Source organism: Limulus polyphemus, unplaced genomic scaffold (assembly GCF_000517525.1).
Source record: "Limulus polyphemus unplaced genomic scaffold, Limulus_polyphemus-2.1.2 Scaffold2786, whole genome shotgun sequence".
NCBI classification, from domain to species: domain Eukaryota; kingdom Metazoa; phylum Arthropoda; class Merostomata; order Xiphosura; family Limulidae; genus Limulus; species Limulus polyphemus.
Genome location: NW_013668396.1, coordinates 53,880 through 65,258, shown reverse-complemented (window position 1 = coordinate 65,258; position 11,379 = coordinate 53,880). Strand labels below are relative to the sequence as shown.

Here is an 11,379-nt window from a genome sequence, read left to right as displayed (position 1 = left end):
AAGTGGAGTACAAGAAGCACCTCCTCATTATGTAAGTGTAATACAAGAAGTACCTACTCATTACTTGAGTGTAGTACAAGAAGTACCTACTGATTACTTGAGTGTAGTACAAGAAGTACCTACTGATTATGTAAGTGTAGTACAAGAGGTACCTACTCATTACGTAAGTGTAGTACAAGAAGTACCTACTCATTAGTTGAGTGTAGTACAAGAAGTACCTACTGATTACTTGAGTGTAGTACAAGAAGTACCTACTTTTACACTTACATAATGAGGAGGTGCTTCTTGTACTACACTTACATAATCAGTAGGTACTTCTTGTACTACACTCAAGTAATGAGCAGGTACTTCTTGTACTACACTTACGTAATGAGTAGGTACTTCTTGTACTACGCTCAAGTAATGAGTTGGTACTTCTTGTACTACGCTAAAGTAATGAGTAGGTACTTCTTGTACTACACTCAAGTAATGAGTAGGTACTTCTTGTACTATACTCAAGTAATGAGTAGGTACTTCTTGTACTACACTCAAGTAATCAGTAGGTACTTCTTGTACTACACTCAAGTAATGAGTAGGTACTTCTTGTACTACACTTACGTAATGAGTAGGTACTTCTTGTACTACACTCAAGTAATGAGTAGGTACTTCTTGTACTACACTTACATAATCAGTAGGTACTTCTTGTACTACACTCAAGTAATCAGTAGGTACTTCTTGTACTACACTCAACTAATGAGTAGGTACTTCTTGTACTACACTTACGTAATGAGTAGGTACTTCTTGTACTACACTCATCTAATGAGTAGGTACTTCTTGTACTACACTTACGTAATGCGTAGGTACTTCTTGTACTACACTCACGTAATCAGTAGGTACTTCTTGTACTACACTCAACTAATCAGTAGGTACTTCTTGTACTACACTCAAGTAATGAGTAGGTACTTCTTGTACTACACTCATCTAATGAGTAGGTACTTCTTGTACTACACTTACGTAATGACTCAAGTAATGAGTAGGTACTTCTTGTAGTAGTACAAGAAGTACCTACTCATTACTTGAGTGTAGTACAAGAATTACCTACTCATTATGTAAGTGTAGTACAAGAAGTACCTACTCATTACTTTAGCGTAGTACAAGAAGTACCTACTCATTACTTGAGCGTAGTACAAGAAGTACCTACTCATTACTTGAGCGTAGTACAAGAAGCACCTACTTATTATGTAAGTGTAGTACAAAAAGCACCTACTCATTATGTAAGTGTAGTACAAGAAGCACCTACTCATTATGTAAGTGTAGCGTAAGAAAGTTGAGAAGCTTAAACATTTACAGTACGTCAAATACGAGGACTGAGCACAAGTATTTTGCTACATATTACAAAATTAACAATGTGTGTTTTCGCATCATATCACAATCTGGTTAGTAGTTGGTAAATATTACGTGTAAATCATTCAAGCAAAACATGTAGAACGAAAACTTACTACAGCAACATTTAATATGTAACGATAAGAAACAGGAAAAAACCTTTAAAAATTCTTTGAAGTTTTATGTTTATAGGTTTACCAGCTTTCAAGTTTAGTTCTTTGCTTGATTCTTTATTTAGATATTCTTTTGTTTTTTACTTAGATCGCTTTTTTTTGCTTCATTGTCTCCTATATAATCTAAATTTTGTTTGTTTTCGAAAGTATTTCTTTGATTTTTGATAACGTTTTATAAAAGTTTGTCGTTTAAAATTTTATATAAAATTTCGTTTCTACACTATCGTGTTTCTTTATCAAAATAGTTGTTATTCAAAATTAACACTGACAGTTAACATTATCTCACTGTTACTGTTATTTTTGTTGTATTTCACGTGAGATACACCAAGTAATTATTCATGTGTCTGTTTTAATATATACATCTGTATTTATGTTTCATGTCTCTTCGATTAATTCTTATAGCTCTATTTTGCAAAAATTTGTTCTTTATTTATCTTACTTTTTACTCTTCATTCACATTTTCATTATTTATTATTTCAGTTATTTAATTACTACTATCCATCTTCTTAATAGTGTTTCTTTACCTTTTGATATTTTGTTGTTCACACAACTTTCTTCTTTACGTCTACGTCTATATTTTAGTGATACTTTACAGCTAGATTCTGAATTTTATTTCTGTTTCATCTTTCAGAATCTTACTTACAGTTCTACTATGTTTTATAACTTTTTTCCTGATTTTTATTATGCATGTTCTACTGATTTATTTGCAACGTTAATCAATTTTTTTCCCAAACTTCTCTTAGAACGCTTCTCTAGATTACTGAATTCCAATTCAGCAACTTACGTCGATATTTTTTATTTAACTGTTTATATTTTAGTTCTTCAGATGTTTTCAGGATAATTGTAATATATGGACATGAAAATAATTGAAGTATTAGCATTTAATTGTCATTGGCTTCAAACTTCTTTTATTCTGTGTTTATTGAAAAACTGCTTAGTTCAGATTTATTGGAAGTGATGTGATGGTAGCCCACACGTATTATTTTAGTAATGCGATAAGTTCTGGTAGTAGCTGATGTCATTACCACTGGCAAGTACGCATGTATTTTTAGTTCGCTTACTTTACTATACTCTTTCCATTATGTGTTTTTAAGGCAACCTGCATACATTGTCAAAGAAACGTATCAATTGCTGGTAGTGTATGATAGGAGTAGCGTTATCTGTCTCTCTATATATATTTTACACTGGAGGTGAAGTCGTCTGTTATTAATGGAATGTGAACCTAAGTTGCGTGGTATGTTCTGATAATGGTTGAAAGGAGTTCGGTTACCACTGGCGAATATTTATTCCTAGTGGGTTGATTTTCTCAACCACTTACTGTATTTTGTAGATGACGTCATTTGCCGTGTTAAGATGTATGCGTCATCAGATAACTCAGTCTAAATATTAGGTAACTATATCGTCATACCTTATGATTTTAAAGAAACTTATTTCTTCTCAAGGATACAATCAATTTTATATGTTATTGTTTTTGAAATTATAGGGTGTTATATTATTAGAAACTTTGCGAAGAATAATATATTCATCATATCCGATACTGGAAGAAATGTGTTCCTTTCAATGGCTGATTCCCAAATCCATAATAAGCTTTCTGGAAATAATCTCTCACACACATATACATATATATATATTATCATGTTGTCCAGAAACAAGTACAAATTTTTCTTTAATTCTAAACTGTTTGTTTTGTTGGATTTCGCGCTACAAGAGAGTCATTTGTTCTAGCCGTCCCTAATTTTGAAGTGATAGACTAGAGGGAAGTCAGCTAGTCAACGTCACACACCGCCAACTCTTGAGCTAATCTTCTCAGACCGAAGAGAGGAGTTTACCAATGTCTCTTATAACGCACACACAGCCGTAGAGTGCGAATCGCGAATGTTTCTAGCGAAACTGAACGCGAACCATAGGACCTCAACTCCACAGTCGGGCACGATAGTCATAGCCACTAGGCCGAGCTCGCCCATATCTGAAATATCCATTGCTAAAACTATACAGCTTATTTGTGATTTCTAAACACTTTTGTTGCTAATGCAATGGTCTTCAACATCGGTGTGTAAGTTTAATTTTAAATTATAGAAAAAATATTTTAATATTTGTATTAAAACGTATTTTATAAGTTATATATATATGTGTGTGTTCTTAACCTCATGACGTTTCGTTTTGACGATACTCAGAATGTATACATTGCACTTGTATTACTAACCAAAGTAAAAACAAACAAAAAACTGTCATACTAGTAAAAATAATTACCCCTAACTTTCATCGAACGAGAGGTTTGTTTGTTTTGAATTTCGCGCAAAGCTACACGAGGGCTATCCGCGCTAGCCGTCCCTAATTTAGCAGAGTAAGAATAGAGGGAAGGCAGCTAGTCATCACCACCCACCACCAATTCTTGGGCTATTCTTTTATCAACGAATAGTGGGATTAACCGTTACTTTATAACGCCCCCACGGCTGAAAGGGCGAGCATGTTTGATGGGACGGGGATTCGAATCCGCGACCCGCAGATTTCGAGTCGAGCGCCATTATCACCTGGCCATGCCAGGCCAATCGAACGAGAGGAGTTCTGAAAACTCATAAAATATAGGTTTAATACCTAGTTCAATACAAGCGTTAGTATCAACTGCATCAAATCGCCATATACTTATTTCAGTGAAATGATGGTATTTCAAATATATAATATTTAGGATCTAATGTTTTGTGTTTAGCTGCTTAAGTTTACCTTTTCCCTAGTGAACATCACAACTTGCCTCTGGTTCTCAGACGTATCAGGCTCGCTTACCATTTTTTTGTTTAATTAAAAAAAAACCCAGGCCTGCCTAATTTTTAAAAACAGATAAAAAAACCTAGCAACAAAAATTCATATTTTTATCACTTACCCATTAATGCGAAAGATGTGATAGTTTTTTCTGGCGCGATTAAAGAACACGTGGAACTGTTTTTGTCAATTTGAAGGGAATAAAATACTGGCGAGTCTATGTAAGTAGAGGGTGAGTCTATAAGTGAGGAGAATAGTAGGTATATGTACGTGGAAAGCTCAGATAGGGCTTATTACAAATTTTATAATTTTTATATTAATTGTGTCGTGTACACGTACCACAGTTTGAGAATCTTTGCTCTAATTTAAATGGAAAACCGGAAGATGACCCATCCCCAAGTTTAAATGACAGTGACTAAAACAAGAATAGACATTAGCCGCGAATTAATAATAATAATAATAGTAAAACGAGACAAAAAACTAAGAAGATAATAGAACTCGGTTGCTGTCTAGACGTTGCTGCTTATAATAAATTGATTAACAATGTTCAAATCCCAAGAGCAAAGTTTAGCATGTTAAAAAATAATAAACGTCTAATGCAGCCAAAAAAGGTATGTTGTAAAAACATATTATCGTAAATTAAAACTAGTATGTCTATTTTTATGGATCGTGAATAAATAACTTGTGTAAGTTAATGATAAAAAAAGATGGGATCTCATCCGTTTTCCTTCTCCACGTTCTATACTTGTAATTTTGTTGGTGAGCTTTCAGTATATTCCTTGGAGCTATTTTCAAGCTGGCTTGGTATTGTCAGGTGGTTGGGGCGCAATCTGCGGGTCGCGGGTTCGAATCCCCGTCACACCAAACATGCTCGCCCTTTCAGCCGTGGGGGTGTTATAATGTGACGGTCAATCCCACTATTCGTTGGTAAAAGAGTAGCCCAAGAGTGGTGATGACTAGCTGCCTTCCCTCTAGTCTTACACTGCTAAATTAGGGACGGCTAGCGCAGATAGCCCTCGTGTAGCTTTGCGCGAAATTAAAAACAAACAAACAAACAGTAGACATTTAAAGTATCATTTGCCAAGTAAGTTAGTTTATAATGGAAAAACACTCATTTATTTAATCTATAAGTGAAGATATAAACACTCATTTGTTTAATATACAAGTAAGGATATAAACACTCATTTGTTTAATCTATAAGTAAGGATATAAACACTCATTTGTTTAATCTATAAGTAAGAATACAAACACTCATTTGTTTAATCTATAAGTAAGAATATAAACACTCATTTGTTTAATCTATAAGTAAGGATATAAACACTCATTTGTTTAATATATAAGTAAGGATATAAACACTCATTTGTTTAATATATAAGTAAGGATATAAACACTCATTTGTTTAATATATAAGTAAGGATATAAACAAACTTTAATTATGATCAAAATAATTCTTTCTCTTTAATTTAGAACAAAAACACTTTTACCCAATTAAAACTACCGAGAAAGAGTAATTTTATCGTCCAATCAGTTCAGAAGCAATTAATTAGGCTTTACTACTTGTTCGTTTTCAATCTTTTGGAATTCGCTCTTGAAGAGAAGAATCAGGTCTTTCCTTTGCTAAAGCACCAATTATAAGTGATCAGTCACAAGAGGCTGATATCAGTTTAAAATTTTGTTAACTTTTCTAGATTCGACCAGGTGGATAATTATAGTTTACATGAAAACGTAAACTAGAACGGGGGGATGGAAGCAGCACGCGAAAACCTCGACTTTCCAAAAAATGGAAAAGGATATAAACTTCTTTCGCCTTAAGGGCTGAGACAGATTTTGGGGCCTGCCTATCAAGAGTCTTTACGTAAGGTTTACCTTGCCAAAATGTGGGTAAATTGAGGGAATACTCTGATGTAAAAGTAGTAATCATGAACACAACCGTTCAGTATAATGAAAACCACCAAATCACGTACTGTTTCTAGGATCGTTTATACTGAATGAAATATGTACCTGATTACCTGATCAATTTTCGGAGGCCTAGACCTGTCACCTTGACTTGTATCAAATTAATGATGGTTGTCCACAAAAGTAGTATTTTACAGGTTTCTAGCCAGGTTTTAATATGTCGTGGGAATATTGTATAAAGTATGTTTTTCCTTTGCCTTTAAATAAACGTTTGAAGGAACGTTGCGAAAAATCTATCCATCTACCTATCTATCAACCACTCGGTGGCTCAGCGATAACATTTATTACACTAAAATCCGGAGCTCGATCCCTCTGGTGGGTCTGTACGCAGATAGCTCACTGTGCAGCTTTACAACCAAGATACAAAATAATTTATATTTCAACTGTCTTTCTATCCATCTATATATTTGACGATCGTGGCCGGAAGTGTTTAATTGTTAGTGTAAATCAGAGGATTCATGGTTCTCGGTCAGTTATCGCAAACTTTGGACCTAGGGTGTGATATAAGAATGACGGTCAAATCCCACTATGTGGTCAGCTTTAAAACTATGACGAATTTAACTACGCTGATGGAAAAATCAAATTCCAGATAACACAAGGAGTTCAAATTTTTATTTAGAAGTGTAAAGGGAGAGATAGAGCACCAGATAGAAAGCTTTGTTTGGGAATTAGCCCACCAAATATGTCTCCCCTGACTCGCAGACTAAGTGTTATGTCGCTACACTTCTATTTCTCTCGGGTTTTGAAAACTGTTCTGCTGTTCAGAATGTAGAATATTAACTATCTATAATATTTTTTCCCCATTCCATAATATGTGTTTTTTAATATTAATACGGTAATTATCCTAGACTTTTCGTTGGATGTTTTTTGCTGAGAAACCTCGTATTCAGAATAATATGTGTAAACTTCTTGGTGATTTACTGACAGCGATATATACTGCTGTGTATGTTTGTGTGTTATAGAAGTTTGAAACCTCATCTGTCGTTTTCAGGCTTTTAATTTCGCTAAGCCTTGAAAGATCCTATAACTTACCCTAAGCATTCCATTCGCCTATTGTTTGTTGCTTGACAGAGCATTGCATAGATGAAGTTATTTATGAATTAGAATTCACCAACTCTAATCATGATTTATTTTTGTTGCACTGCAAAGTATAGAGCCTTCTATACTCTTAGCTTTTCCCCTTTTGTTTGTTGTGATTAATGGATTCCAAGGCACATCTAACCGTTACCACTACCTCCCGGTGAATATTCGCTTGCCTAAAACTGCCTGCCACGAGTTTTGAACCGTGACAACGACAACTAGAAACACGTGTTCACGAATCCTTCCGAAGATCCACCAAATCTCTCGGCTTGGCAGGAGGCTTGACTTCATCTGCGTGACAAGTAGTAGGCTCAAACTACTAGTAGCTATTACCTTTAAATTTACCCTACAATAAGTTCTGAGCTTAAAGAAGTAACTTGCGATCTGTCTACAGGAGAACACACACGTAATATTACCATGTTTCTGTAATATCACTGCGACACAAATTACCTCTAACTAGAACAACCGTCACTCAGTTTGACGGGCACAATTGAAGATGTGAAGAATAAAGAATGCAATTAACACTGCCGTGTCTTTATATCGAAAAATAGTAATACCACCGTGACGTGACAGACAATCTAACCTTGACAGGAGCATCCTAAAGTTGCTAGCTATATCTGAGAATGTAATTAAAGAATGACGTCAGTTTATGTACACATATAAGCATGGTATTCTCCGCACCAGGTATTTTTTTCAGAACTGTCTCATTATGCAGCTAATCGGTCATGCAAAACAGAACAAAACCTTACACGCATCTATGCAGGTTTACGATACGCGTGATATTACCAATACAAATGCCCCCAGTGGCACAGCGGCATGTCTACGGACTTACAACGCTAGAAACCGGGTTTCGATACCCGTGGTGGGCAGAGTACAGATAGCCCTTGTGTAGCTTTGTGCATAATTAAAAACAAACAAACCAATACAAATATAATTTTCCCATTAAAATCTATATAAATGTGTTTTATTTTGTTTTCTCGTTTCTATTATTTATTCAGAGCCCGGCATGGCCAAGTGGTTAGGGTGCTCGACTTGCAATCTGAGGGTCGCGGGTTCGAATCCTCATCCCTTTCAGCCGTGGGGGCGTTATAATGTGACGGTCAATCCCACTATTCGTTGGTAAAAGAGTAGCCCAAGAGTTGGCGGTGGGTGGTGATGACTAGCTGCCTTCCCACTAGTCTTACAGTGCTAAATTATTGACAGCTAGCGCAGATAGCCCTCGTGTAGCTTTGCGCGAAATTCAAAAACAAACAAACAAACAATGCTTATTCAGCTTCAGTTTGAGAATGAAGTCTTATATTACACGGAAATAGTTTATAACTGTAGTAGGTTAGTCCTAATTTATATGTAAACATCGGCACTGGAGTATTTTCTAATATAAAGGAATCCACTTCTTATACCACAACATCTCAGATCAGTTAAGAATCAGAAAGATAAAATAATGGTTGAACACAGATTCATGTTTTAATTCGAAAATAACTGATCGATGATTGATCTATTTTAAACATACGCATACAAAACAGTTATAACAGGTAAAATCGATTTGAATCAATAAGACTCCTAATTCAACTTTCTATATGGAGAAAGACGAGCCACGTGAAACATTTAAAGTAGTAACATATCATCAAATCTGTTTGAAAATATCGCACGTCTAAACACAGAAATATTGATTTCGTTAGATAGTTTTATAAATAATATCTTGAATTCTGAAAACTAATCCAGTAATTTCAACATCAAATAGAGCTCAAAAATACGTTTTCTTGTATCTTGTCAGTGAATGTAGTGTCATGTTCGGCAAGTACAAAATAAGTATGATAAACAGATGTTATTTTGCGATGTGAAACGTAATAAATATATATAATTATCTTACAATGTGGTACTTAATGAATATATATAATTATCTTACAATGTGAAACGTAATGAATATATATAATTATCTTACAATGTGGTACTTAATGAATGTATATAATTATCTTACAATGTGAAACGTAATAAATATGTATAATTATCTTACAATGTGAAACGTAATGAATATATATGTCATTACTTTACAATATGTAACATAATGAATATATATTATTGCCTTACAATATGTAACGTAATGAATATATATTATTGCCTTACAATGTGTAACATAATGAATATACATATTATTGCCTTACAATGTGGAACATAATGAATATATATTATTGCCTTACAATGTGTAATATAATGAATATATATATTATTGCCTTACAATGTGTAACATAATGAATATATATATTATTGCCTTACAATGTGTAACATAATGAATATATATTATTGCCTTACAATGTGTAACATAAGGAATATATATTATTGCCTTACAATGTGTAACATAATGAATATATATTATTGCCTTACAATGTGTAACATAATGAATATATATATTATTGCCTTACAATGTGTAACATAATGAATATATATTATTGCCTTACAATGTGTAACATAATGAATATATATATTATTGCCTTACAATGTGTAACATAATGAATATATATATTATTGCCTAACGATGTGTAACATAATGAATATATATTATTGTCCTACAATGTGGAACATGATGAACATACATTACATCAGAAGCTTCATCATCGTGATTAGAGAAAAAAGTTAAAATATTTACATACTTTAAAGCATGTAAATAAGAAAAATTTAACTAAGATATTTCATGAGTGACAGCGTTATATTTACCAAAAGACTTGTTTGTTTGTAATTAAGCACAAAGTTACACAATGGGCTATCAGTGCTCTGCCTATCACGGGTATCGAAACTCGGATTCTAGCGTTGTAAGTCCGCAGACATACCGCTGTGCCACTGGTGGGCTTATTTTACTAAAAGAAGCTGTAAGTATAAGCAAAAACTATTCGTAAAATGGTGTGTTAACAACCTAAGGTTTAACAAAATTACAAATTATCAAATATAAATGTTAAGTTTACAATTCAGAATTTTTAAAAAAATTATAGTGAATTAAAGATATATGTAATGTATAACGGATATGACATATGTATGCAGTATGTAATAATGAAATGATTTTTTTTTTGTTGTTTCAAAATTTTCGCAAAAATTTACAAGCGCAAATGGTCAAAAGCACCCATTGCAAATTTGAATACTGAGGTTTCATTGTGCGGAACACGTGTTTAATTTTTCTTTTTTCTCTCAATAAGACGCGATCTGTTAACCCTCGAAATCACAGTTCGGACTCGCTATCGCTCAGGCTACGCCGTGCCGAGAAGCAGATAATGTAAAAACTAACATACAAGTATCATTTGAAACTTTATGTTATATGTTTGTTTGATTTCTGATATGCACGCAAGTCTTCTCAAAGGCCATCTGAGCGAGCCGTTTCTAGTTTTGAACTGATAGACTAGAACGAAAGCAATTAGTCACAATCATTAAACGACAACTCTTAGGCTAATCTTGTTGGACAAAATAATGGAATTTAACCGTCATCCTTATGACATAACTAAGCTCTAAGTGCGACTTCCTTTTTTTTCTTGTCTTTTTTCATTAGTAGGACGCGAACGATAGAATCGTGGATCAACAGTCCGAGCACGCTAACCATTCGGCTACGCCCGGCCAATTAAGTATTGTGGGTTGAGTTAAAAGTTACGTTATTTTTCTTATACAGTTCTACGTACTGGCTTTTCCAGATACAAGAACACGGACTTTCTCAAATCAACCTGTTTAACGTTTTAAATATTCATTGTACTTGGTCTTCCTCAGACTATTCTGTTATGGTGAACTTCACAAGAATTTTGATTCCGCTGGTCTGTCAATATTCATAGCTATATTTAGCACATATATTTTTATATTGCGCTAATTTCTCTAATTTTCAATATTTTATGTCTACTAGTCAGTTGCCCCTCCCCCCAATGGCACAGTGGTATGTCTGCGGACTTAGAACGCTAGAAACCGGTCTTCGATACCCGTGGTTGGCAGAGCACAGATAGCCCATTGTGTAACTTTATACTTAACTTCAGTTTGCACTAAGTATCCTTAGACAACTGTAACACACATTTTCCCAAATTAT

General features: G+C 34.1%; 2 long non-coding RNA genes across 3 annotated transcripts in view; one reads left to right on the top strand and one right to left on the bottom strand.

The window, feature by feature from the left end:
- LOC106467901 overlaps window positions 1–4,491 on the bottom strand; it is a 58,653-nt gene extending 54,162 nt beyond the window's left edge. The window contains exon 1 of the long non-coding RNA XR_002612503.1: window positions 4,414–4,491. This is a non-coding gene — a long non-coding RNA (uncharacterized LOC106467901). The remainder of the gene's footprint in view (window positions 1–4,413) is intronic.
- The window catches only part of LOC111087873, a 97,883-nt gene that overhangs the window by 45,968 nt on the left and 40,536 nt on the right, over window positions 1–11,379 (top strand). The gene's annotated exons all lie outside the window — the stretch shown is intronic.